The sequence below is a fragment of the Chiloscyllium plagiosum genome, chromosome 25 (assembly GCF_004010195.1).
Source record: "Chiloscyllium plagiosum isolate BGI_BamShark_2017 chromosome 25, ASM401019v2, whole genome shotgun sequence".
Taxonomy (NCBI): domain Eukaryota; kingdom Metazoa; phylum Chordata; class Chondrichthyes; order Orectolobiformes; family Hemiscylliidae; genus Chiloscyllium; species Chiloscyllium plagiosum.
The window spans coordinates 7,565,107-7,575,207 of NC_057734.1; the positions used below are offsets into that span (position 1 = coordinate 7,565,107).

General features: G+C 44.9%; 1 long non-coding RNA gene across 1 annotated transcript in view; it reads right to left on the bottom strand.

Moving 5' to 3' along the window:
• Positions 1-2,679: 2,679 nt before the first annotated feature.
• The window catches only part of LOC122562447, an 18,837-nt gene continuing 11,415 nt past the window's right edge, over positions 2,680-10,101 (bottom strand). Inside the window, exon 3 of the long non-coding RNA XR_006315302.1 lies at positions 2,680-2,689. This is a non-coding gene — a long non-coding RNA (uncharacterized LOC122562447). The remainder of the gene's footprint in view (positions 2,690-10,101) is intronic.

Sequence of the window (10,101 nt, forward strand, 5' to 3'; positions counted from 1 at the left end):
GTGTTGCTGAACAAAGAGACCTTGGAACGCAGGTTCATAGCTCCTTGAAAGTGGAGTCACAGGTAGATGGGATAGTGAGGAAGGTGTTTGGTATGCTTTCCTTTATTGGTCAGAGTATTGAGTACAGGGGTTGGGAGGTCATGTTGCGGCTGTACACAACATTGGTTAGGCCACTGTTGGAATATTGTGTGCAATTCTGGTCTCCTTTCTATCAGAAATATGTTGTGAAACTTGGAAGGGTTCAGAAAAGATTTACAAGGATATTGTCAGAGTTGGAGGGTTTGAGCTATAGGGAGAGGCTGAATAAGCTCGGCTATTTTCCCTGAAGTATCGGAAGCTGAAGGGTGGCTTTATCGAGCTTTATAAATCATACGGGGCATGGATAAGATGACTAGATATGGAAGGGTTCTGAGAAAGGGTCACTCAACCCGAAGTGTTAACTTTGATTTCTCTTCACAGATGCTGCCAGACCTGCTGAGCTTTCCTAGCAATTTCTGTTTTTGTTTCTGAATATACATGGTCTTTTCCCTGGGGTCAGGGAGTCCAGAACTAGAGGGCATAGGTTTAAGGTGAGATTGAAAGATATAAAAGGGACTAAAGGGGCAACTTTTTCACACAGAGGGTGGTGCATGTATGGAATGAGCTGCCAGAGGATGTGGTGGAGGCTGGTACAATTACAACATTTAAAAGGCATCTGAATGGGTATATGAATAGGAAGGGTTTGGAGGGATATGGACCAAGTGCTGACAGGTGGGACTAGATTAGGTTGGGATATCTGGTCGGTATGGGCAAGATGAACCGAAAGCCTGTTTCCATGCTGTACATCTCTATGATTCTCTATGACTCTATGAGATAACATGTAAAGTGTAGGATAAGGAGAGTATCGCATTCTGGAGGTAAGTGTGCTCAGCTTGGGGTGTTCCCAGTGTGTCATGATGTAGCACCGACCACCCAAAGTTTGCAAAAGAGTTTCTCATTGATATTGAGCTCATCCACCACCCACCATCCATCATGCATCATCCATCATCCATCATCCATCGTCCATCGTCCACCGTCCACTGTCCACCTTCCTCCACCCGATGTCGACCGTCCACCTTCCCCACCCGCCGTCCACCATCCACCATTCACCATTAACCACCCACCATCCATCGTCCACCATCCACCATTAACCACCCACCATCCATCGTCCACCATCCACCATCCACCGTCCACCATTAACCACCCACCATCATCGTCCACCATCCACCATCCACCATTAACCACCCACCATCCATCATCCACCATCCACCACCCACCATCCACCGTCCACCGTCCACCATTAACCACCCACCTTTCACTGTCGACCGTCCCCTGCCTGCCATGCACCGCCCGCCGTCCACTGTCCCCTGACCCCTGTCCACCATCCACCGCCCACCGCCTCCAGGTGAAAGGCAGCACGGAATCCCGACCTTCTCGTGAAGGGAAGTGCGGACTCCTAGCCTTGAGGTGAAGGGCAGTGCAGATGCTCACCTTTCGAAGGACTGTAATGCTGAATGTTTAGTTTTGTTTCTTTAATTTTTCTAATTTATAGCTCAGGGTCTATACCTGGGTCTCTCTGTACCTAAGATGGTGCCAGAAATGGCCACTTTATAAACTATTTGCAGTTCTCGTGTATCTCTGTACTTGTGCATGTGACAATAAAACCAAATTCTAATTCGAATGCAGTTTCCAGTATTAACACTTTCAGAACCATTATCAAATCCAGCATGTTTCCTGACAGACATTTAACAGAGCTGTGAGTCTGTTGTGGAATTTGGTGCAAGTGTTTCCAGCATTTGAGAGAGTACATTCCCAGACAAGATGCTTTGTTTTTAGCCCTATTCCAAACATTTAAGTTCAAAATCAAGGCTGATTGTTAAAAAATGACAATTGTCCTTAGTGTATGGACTCCAATGACCCTTAGACTACAGCCCAGAGCAATAAATAGCCTTACATGGCATGGATGAAATGGAGACCAAGAGATGGTTAATATCCATTGGAGACATATCATCAAGGTCAACATCCTGTTTTGTGAAATGTGCAGATTTTGCAATTACTGTGAGAGAAAGGACTCACACTTTGTTCAGACTTCTTGTGTTGAGAATCTGGATGGAAGACTCAAAAAGTGGGAATACAGCCAGAACTGTAACAGCACACTGTTTCCAGGATTCACTGCTCCAACCAAATGGTTACGTCAGTCACTGGAGACGACAGAGAAAGAGAAGGGAGGGTCAGTGGGCGAAATGGCCAATTTCCACACTGTCGGGATTCCGAAGGGACACTGATGAAGTGACTGACCCAAGGCTCCACCTGAAAGATATTTGAAGACACGACTTGAAAGAGCCAAAGGTCCTTTTACAATTTCAGAGACTTGAGTAACTTGGGGTTGCTTCACCACACCAGAAGATAGGCTCATGCCTGTGCCGGAATAAAACTGCATCTCTTCCTTTCTTGTGAGAAAAATAAATAGTGTTTTCCTTCCTTTCACGAAAGTTATCCCACCTTCTTTCTTCTTTGTGGCGATTGTATTATCATTAATATTATCATTTATAACTGATCATCATTGTGTTCAATACAACGTGGTCTTGACATAATCCCACATGTTGCTACTCACTCCTGTTACATTCACAATGCACATCCTAATTTAAGCAAGACTCTGTAGGGATTCTCACTTTAAAACACAGTCACTAGACTCAAGATCATTAGGTGTAAAATATTTTGGGATGTACCTGGGTTGTGATAGGTGGTAATAGAAATGCAAGTTTGACTTTGCTATCTTTATTTCCCTGCTAAACGTCCCCAACAGACAGAACATAAGTTAATAGACAAACACAATAACGTAGAATATTGAGGGCCAGTTTGGTTGTCTAACTCGTAAAGTTCCATTTTCAAATCTCATTCCAGGGTTCAAGGAGGAATTTCTTCCTTGTTTGTGGTTAGAATTCACTGCACCCATGAGAAACGCAGGCTGCTTATAGAAAAATGCAAGGCTAAGTTAGACAAATTTTGATGAATGAGAGAGCACAGGGTAATGGGGTACAGCACAGAAACTGCAGATTAAGCCTCAATCAGGTCAGCCATAATATTATTGAATGTTGGGCAGCACTGAGGGGCATAATGGCCTCCTCCTACCCTTTATGTTGTGTTTTATAAATGGAAGGGTCAAGGCTAATGTGTTGCATTGTTGTAGGTGCCATGTTTTGGACAAGATGCTAACTCCAAGGCCTTTTCAGCGAGCTCAGACAGATGGATGAAATAATGCTGTGGCTCTTTAACAAGGTGGTGTGGATGGCGGCTATGCCAATTGTCTGAAATCTGCAACCTCTGGATCTCATGCCTTTTACCAATGGGAACAGTAGAATTTCTCTTTATCTACCCTTGTCCAGACCCTTTAACATTTTAAACATCTCTATCCTATCTCCTCTTCTCCAAAGAATACAGGGTGCTTTATTAACCATGCCCTCCACCTGTCCTGCATGCATAACTGCACGTACACACCCAGGTCCCTCTCTCTTGCAACCGCCTGGAAATTATATCCTTTAGCTTATGCTGTCTCTGTATTCTCCCTAACAAAATGAAAGACTCCACATTTGGTCCACCAATTCCTCCAGTCTGTGTTCATCTGAAGTTCTACACTATCCTCCTCACTGATGCGGTCAGACCTGCTGAGTTTCTCCAGCAACTTCTGTGATTGTTTGTTCATATGAGCCCTTAACAACCCTCTCTGTTACCCTGTCAAAAAGCTTCCAGTCAATTGGTTAGGCAAAAGAGACAGGCAACATGGTGGTTCAGTGGTTAGCATCGCTGCCTCCCAGTGCCAGGGACCCAGGTTCGATTCCGGCCTCAGGCAACTGCCTCTGTGGAGTTTGTGCATTCTCCCCATGACTGCTCCAGTTTCTTCCCACGGTCCAAAGGTGTGCAGGTTAGGGTGGATTGGCCGTGCTAAATTGCCCAGTGTCCAGGAATGTGCTAGCCATGAGAAATGCAGGAATAGGGTAGGGGGCTATTTCTGGGTGGCAAGTTCTTTGGCGGGGCAGTGCAGACTTGATGGGCTGAATGGCTTGCATCCACCCTGTAGGGATTCTATAACACTTTGCAATATCAGGGTTTTTGGGATCATCTGTTCTTTTATAAGTAGAAGAGCATAATATTAAGGAGTAAACAGAACGATATTCTGCTGCCAATCTAGGGCAGTTTCATAGAATCCCTACAGGCCATTTGGCCCATCAAGTCTCTACCAACTTTCCAAAGAACATCCCACCAAGACCCACTCTCTCCTCTATCCCTGTAACCGTGCATATCCCACGGCCAATCCGCGTAATGTGTCTGTAATGAACCTATAGTCTTTCAGGCCGTATATTCCATATTGTACATGCTGTTAGGTCTATGATTCTTTTATTCATATCACTGAAGCTCTTAATGAGCCAAGTAGTAGCAATCTGCTTAACCTGCATTGGGACAATGAATATTTATACATCATCTTAAATATTATATGTTATAATGGTCTTCATAAAAAATGCATTTAAAATAAATTCATAATTTATCACAGACAATTTACAAATGTTGTCTAATGTCTACTAAACTGAAAATGTGTTGCTGGAAAAGCACAGCAGGTCAGGCAGCAACCTGACCTGTTGCGCTTTTCCAGCAACACATTTTCAGCTCTGATCTCCAGCATCTGCAGCCCTCACTTTCTCCTAATGTCTACTAAAGCAACGGCATACATTCCCATTTACAGCAAAGCACAGGGAGAGACTTAAAAGGTGAGTGTTGTTATTAGGAGTCCACCTAATGAGCAATGACACTGGGGAAATTAATGCAGGTTTCCAGTTAAAGTGCATTCCCTGACCATTGCTTGTCTTGTAAACCTAGGCATGGGAAAGTATGGAATTTTCTGCCTCTCGCTCCAATGATTCTTTACAGAAGCGTCAAGACTGAAAGCACAGGGCTGGTGAGTTGTTTCAGCCTGGAAACAGGAGGATGCCATTCAGCCCCACAAGCCTGTTCTGACGTTCAACAGGAACATGGCTGATCTGTACCTTAACCCCATCTGTCCGCTCTGATCTCCCAGAAATCAGTTACTAACTATAAAGAAGCGAGCTGTCAAAAACAGTTCTCAGCAGATTCCCAGCCTCATTCTTCTCGAGTGAGAGAGGCTCCGGTGAGCATGTGAGTGAGGGAGGGAGGGAGAGGACACTGCTGATTGAGACTATAGGCAGGGTTGGCAAGAAGGGAGTGTGTGTTAGATGTGGTGGGGAGAGAGAGGGGCTCTTCTGAGTGTTTTTTCATCAAGAACAATGGTAATAGCCCTACCTGAGCGTAGCGTTGTTCCTTCATTCGAGGTAGCCAACTGATGGTGGCTAAAACTGAGACTCACCGCACCTCAAGTGAAGAAAGGAGAGATCCTCATGGAAACAGGATTTGAACCCATGCTGTTGGCCTTGCTAACCAGCTGTCCAAGCCCTCTGAAATGGGCCTCAGTCCAACTGGGCCAGAAACAGAGGCAACCAGTGGAGGGTCACCAGGCCCCAGGCAAGAGGAGGGAACCTCAGCTGGTACAGGAATTGAACCTGTGGTGTTGGTATCACTGACCAACCATCCAGCCAACTGAGCTAACCACTCTCCAGTGGAACATGAAGAGCTCAGCTGAAACTGACATGAGTACATAAAAAAAATTAGCAACACATGGAAAACACAGATTTTCATATTTGTATCAAATTATATCCGACGGTATTCGATAATATGTGAACTTTAACAGCCAGATACTCAATGCTGCTGAACTGCTTTATCGATGGTTTGTTTTTGTGAAGTCACACAACACCAGGTTATAGTCCAACAGGTTTATTTGAAATCACAAGCTTTCAGAGTGCTGCTCCTTTGTCGGGTGAAGGGTTAAGAGGCAGCTCTCTGAAAGCCTGTGATTTCAAATAAACCTGTTGGACTATAAAATGGTCTCATCTGACTTCTGACTTTGTCCACCCCAATCCAACACCAGTACCTCCACATCATTGTTTTGGTGACATTGGGAGTCACATTCATTTTCCAACGGGTTAAATAAAGTCCCATCGCAAAAATGCCAATCCCTGATGCATTGTCCATGGCAACACGATGACCAATCAAAATTGTAACTGAGTCCTACATAGTCTTAACTGAGATTGATAGTTCACAGTTCCATGGGGAAAAATTGTGGACTGCAGATGCTAGAGATCAGAGTCCAAAAGTGTGACATTGGAAAAGCACAGCAGGTCAGGCAGCATCCGAGGAGCAGGAGAGTCAATGTTTCGGGCATAGGCCCTTCATGAGGATTGATGCCCAAAACATCAACTCTCCTGCCATTTGGATGCTGCCTGACCTGCTATGTTTTTCCAGCACCACACTTTTTGACAGTCAACAGTTCCATGCCAGCCATAGTTGGACCAATCAGCCCTCCCCTCTCAAACTGAATAAACTGATGTCAAGCTGCTGGAAGACATTGCTGGAAAAGCTCAGCAGGTCTGCAGCATCCGTGGAGAGAAATCAGACTGAACGTTTTGGTGACCCTTCATCAAAATGGTTGATCTTTCCTTCTCAGGTTTGGTTTCTTGTGTGCCAGTCCTGGCAAGTGCAAGGTCAACTGCTTTGACTGTGTGTCTGTTTTTAACAATGTTTAAAAACATCACACCCCATATCCCTTGGTTCCAGGAGACAGCAGAAAACTGGTTTGTGATTGCAAACTTCATCAGACCCTGAGTAGGTAAGAACAACATAAGGAAGGAGCTTCATTCCCTGGGTCAGGCTGTGCCACAGGATTTTGTTTTCTTTACTCATTCGCAGGATGAGGGTGTCACTGACTGGGCCAACATTTATTGCCCATCCCTAATTACCCAGAGAGCAGTTAATAGTCAACCATGTTGCTGTGGGTCTGGAGTCCCAGGTAGGCCAGACAAGGATGACAGTTTCCTTCTCTTAAGGACATTAGTGAACTAGATGGGCTTTTCCAACAATGGATTCATGGTCATCATTAGACTCTTAATTCCAGATATTTATTGAATTCAAATTCCACCAACTGCCACAGCAGGATTTGAACCTGGGTCCCCAGAACATTATCCGGTTTAACGGTCCAGCAATAATAACACTAGGCCATTACTTGCCCCACAGGATAGTCCCTGTGTGGCCACATGGTGTTCTTCAATGAATCATTGATGACAGATGTCTCCCCCTCAGTCTCACAAAGTAATCACCACACCACGTTCCTGATGAAGAGCCGATGCCCGAGACATTGACTCTCCTCTCCCTTGGATACTGCCTGACCGGCAGGGTTTTCCAACACCATATTGGTCAACCACACCCAGGGAGCATGTTCCTGGATGTTTCAACACATGACCTTCAACTGCCCTGCCTCCACGCCCCTGCCATTGGCCCATTCCCCGACTCTTGTGGAACCTATCTTCCCACAGCCAATCAGAATGCAAATAGATGTTTAGTTACAAAAATAGAAATTGCTGGGAAAGCTCAGCACGGTCTGGCAGTGTGTGTGGAGAAAAATCAGGGGTAACATTTCAGGGCCAGTGACCCTTCCTCAGAACTGCTTAATTTTTTTTTGCTTTGTAACAAAGGGTAAGAAAGAGAAAACTCTCCTCCTCCAAAAAAAAGCAGAAACCAACAGTCTCAGGAACACTTATTGTAGCAAGAACTGCTTAATTAGTAGACCTTAGTTACCTGACTGGCTGATTCTTGATTGTCAATCAACCCTTGTTTTACATTTTTGTACAGTTAGGGAGAGTATTTCTGCATTGTAGGTAAAGGGGTTACATGAGTCTGATTCTGAGTTGGGGCTAAGTCAGGGACTGAAACTTTTTTATTCACTTACAGGATGAGGGCTTCACTGGCTAGGCCAGCATTTATTGCCCGTCTCTAATTGCCCAGAGGGCAGTTCAGAGTCAACCACATTGCTGTGGGTCTGGAGTCACATGTATGCCAGACTAGGTAAGGACGGCAGTCTCCTTCATTAAAGAGCATTAGTGAACCAGATGGGTTTTTCAAACAATTGACACATGGTCATCATTAAACTCCTATTTCCAGATTATTTTCCCCCCTATTGGATTCATATTCCACCATCTGCCATGGCAGGATTTGAACCTGGGTCCCCAGAACATTATCGGGTTTAACAGCCCAGTGATAATACCACAAGAACATTGACTCCCCTCCTGACTGAGCTGCTTCTAATAGGATTAGAATTGGAGGAAATTGCAACAATTAAACAAGGCAGAAAAAAGGACAACAACACTCAAAATTCCAACAAAATAACCCTGGTTTTATTTAAACATAACTTAATCCTCAGCAGAAATTAGATGCCAGCCTTCCATGTCATGAGATGATGGTTTATGTTGGTGTTTAACTAACTCTGTTAAACATGGCCTGGCATGGCTCAGGGACAAGCACAGACTGGGATGCCTGTCCCTGCCACAGCCACTGAGGAGGAAGACAGGAGGCTGTGTTTCTTTTGGGTTTTCAGTCTCCCCGTGTCCCTGTCGGAGTCGGGCTCTGGAAGTCATCAGTGTTGGTATTCATTGGAGAAGATGGTGGTGAGCTAACTACTCAAACCATGTCATAGCTCTCCTCTTTCCCCTTCACTCCCTCATAGAGTCAGAGTCGTGGATTCATACAGCACAGAAACAGACCTTTCTGCCCATCTTGTCCATGCCAACCAGGTTTCCTAAACGGAACTAGTCCCATTTGCCTGAATTTAGCCTGAATCCCTCTAAACCTTTCCTTTTCATGTACCTGCCAAATCTCATTTCAATGTTGTAATTGTACCCACCTCCATTGGCAGCTCAGTCCATATACACACAACCTTCCGTGTGAGATGGTTGCCCCTCTGGTCCCTTTTAAATATTTCCCCTCTCACCTTAAACCTATCGCCTGTAGTTTTGGAATCCCCTACCTTGGGAAAAGAACCTTTGCTATTAACCCTATCCATGTCTCTCATGATTTTATTAACTTCGATAAGGTCACCCCTCAGACCCCCCCAAGGAAAAAAAAAGTCCCAGTCTATCCAGCCTCTCCCTATCGCTCAAACCTCTTCCTTCTCCAACCTCCTCTTCCATCCTGCAATACCTCCCCCTCCCTTCCAACACTTCTCTTTCCCCTTCCCTCAGAGAAAACACCTTTCTCCAGCTCCTCCTCCATCCCCTTGCCCTCGTCAGTCCCCTTCCCCTCACTCTGTTGCTGCTAACATCTCCCTCATCCCTCTCCCCTTCCCCTCACCTTCTTCAGCACCCTCCCTCATTCCTAATGACTTTCCCCTCACCTCTCCCTCCCCACCTTGCCCTTTTCTATTGTAGTTACAAACCCTTAATGAGAGGGAGTCATAGATATATATATCTAGCACAGCATGAGTCAGTCACAAACAACTACCTCGCCACATGAGTCCCATTTTTCAGCACTTTGTCTTTGGTTCAAATGTCAACAAAATAATTGCACATTTGACCCTGGTCAAATAAGCTGCTGAAGCCCTTAAATAGAAAGCACTTTGAAAATCTCCAATTATCTAATCAAAAGCAGTTAAATACTGTGTTCAGCACCACAAGCATGGGGATTGCTTTCATTTTACAGAAAGGGGAAGCTTTCAATCTGCCTCTGATTAAGAGAAAGGTATTTTTCGAATGAGTGTAATGCTGCTACTTAAAGTATGTTAAATGATCCTTTAAACCATCAGTAAGTCAGGAGTGCCATTTTTGTTCATTTGTTCTCTCACTCTGCTTGAGATGATGTTTGACAGTGGGATGTGGCTCTGAAAGCTGTTCTCTCACTCCTCCGTGTTAGTCATGCGTCAATGGATGACACTCTCGTTTCTGAGTCAGCTTGGTTGTAGGTTCAAATCCCATTCTACAGACCCAAGCATCTTGTGCTCAAAGGTTTAGAGACAGTAAGGACTGCAGATGCTGGAGGTCAGAGTCAATGGTTGCCTGAGATTTGTGCTCCGAGCTGCTGTCTTTCACTGGAGACAGTAGACGAAAGCCCCCTTTGCTCAAAAACATCTAACAGGTTCCACGACGCAAGAGTATTTGAAGAATATTTGTGTCTCAGCTCACATCACTGTAA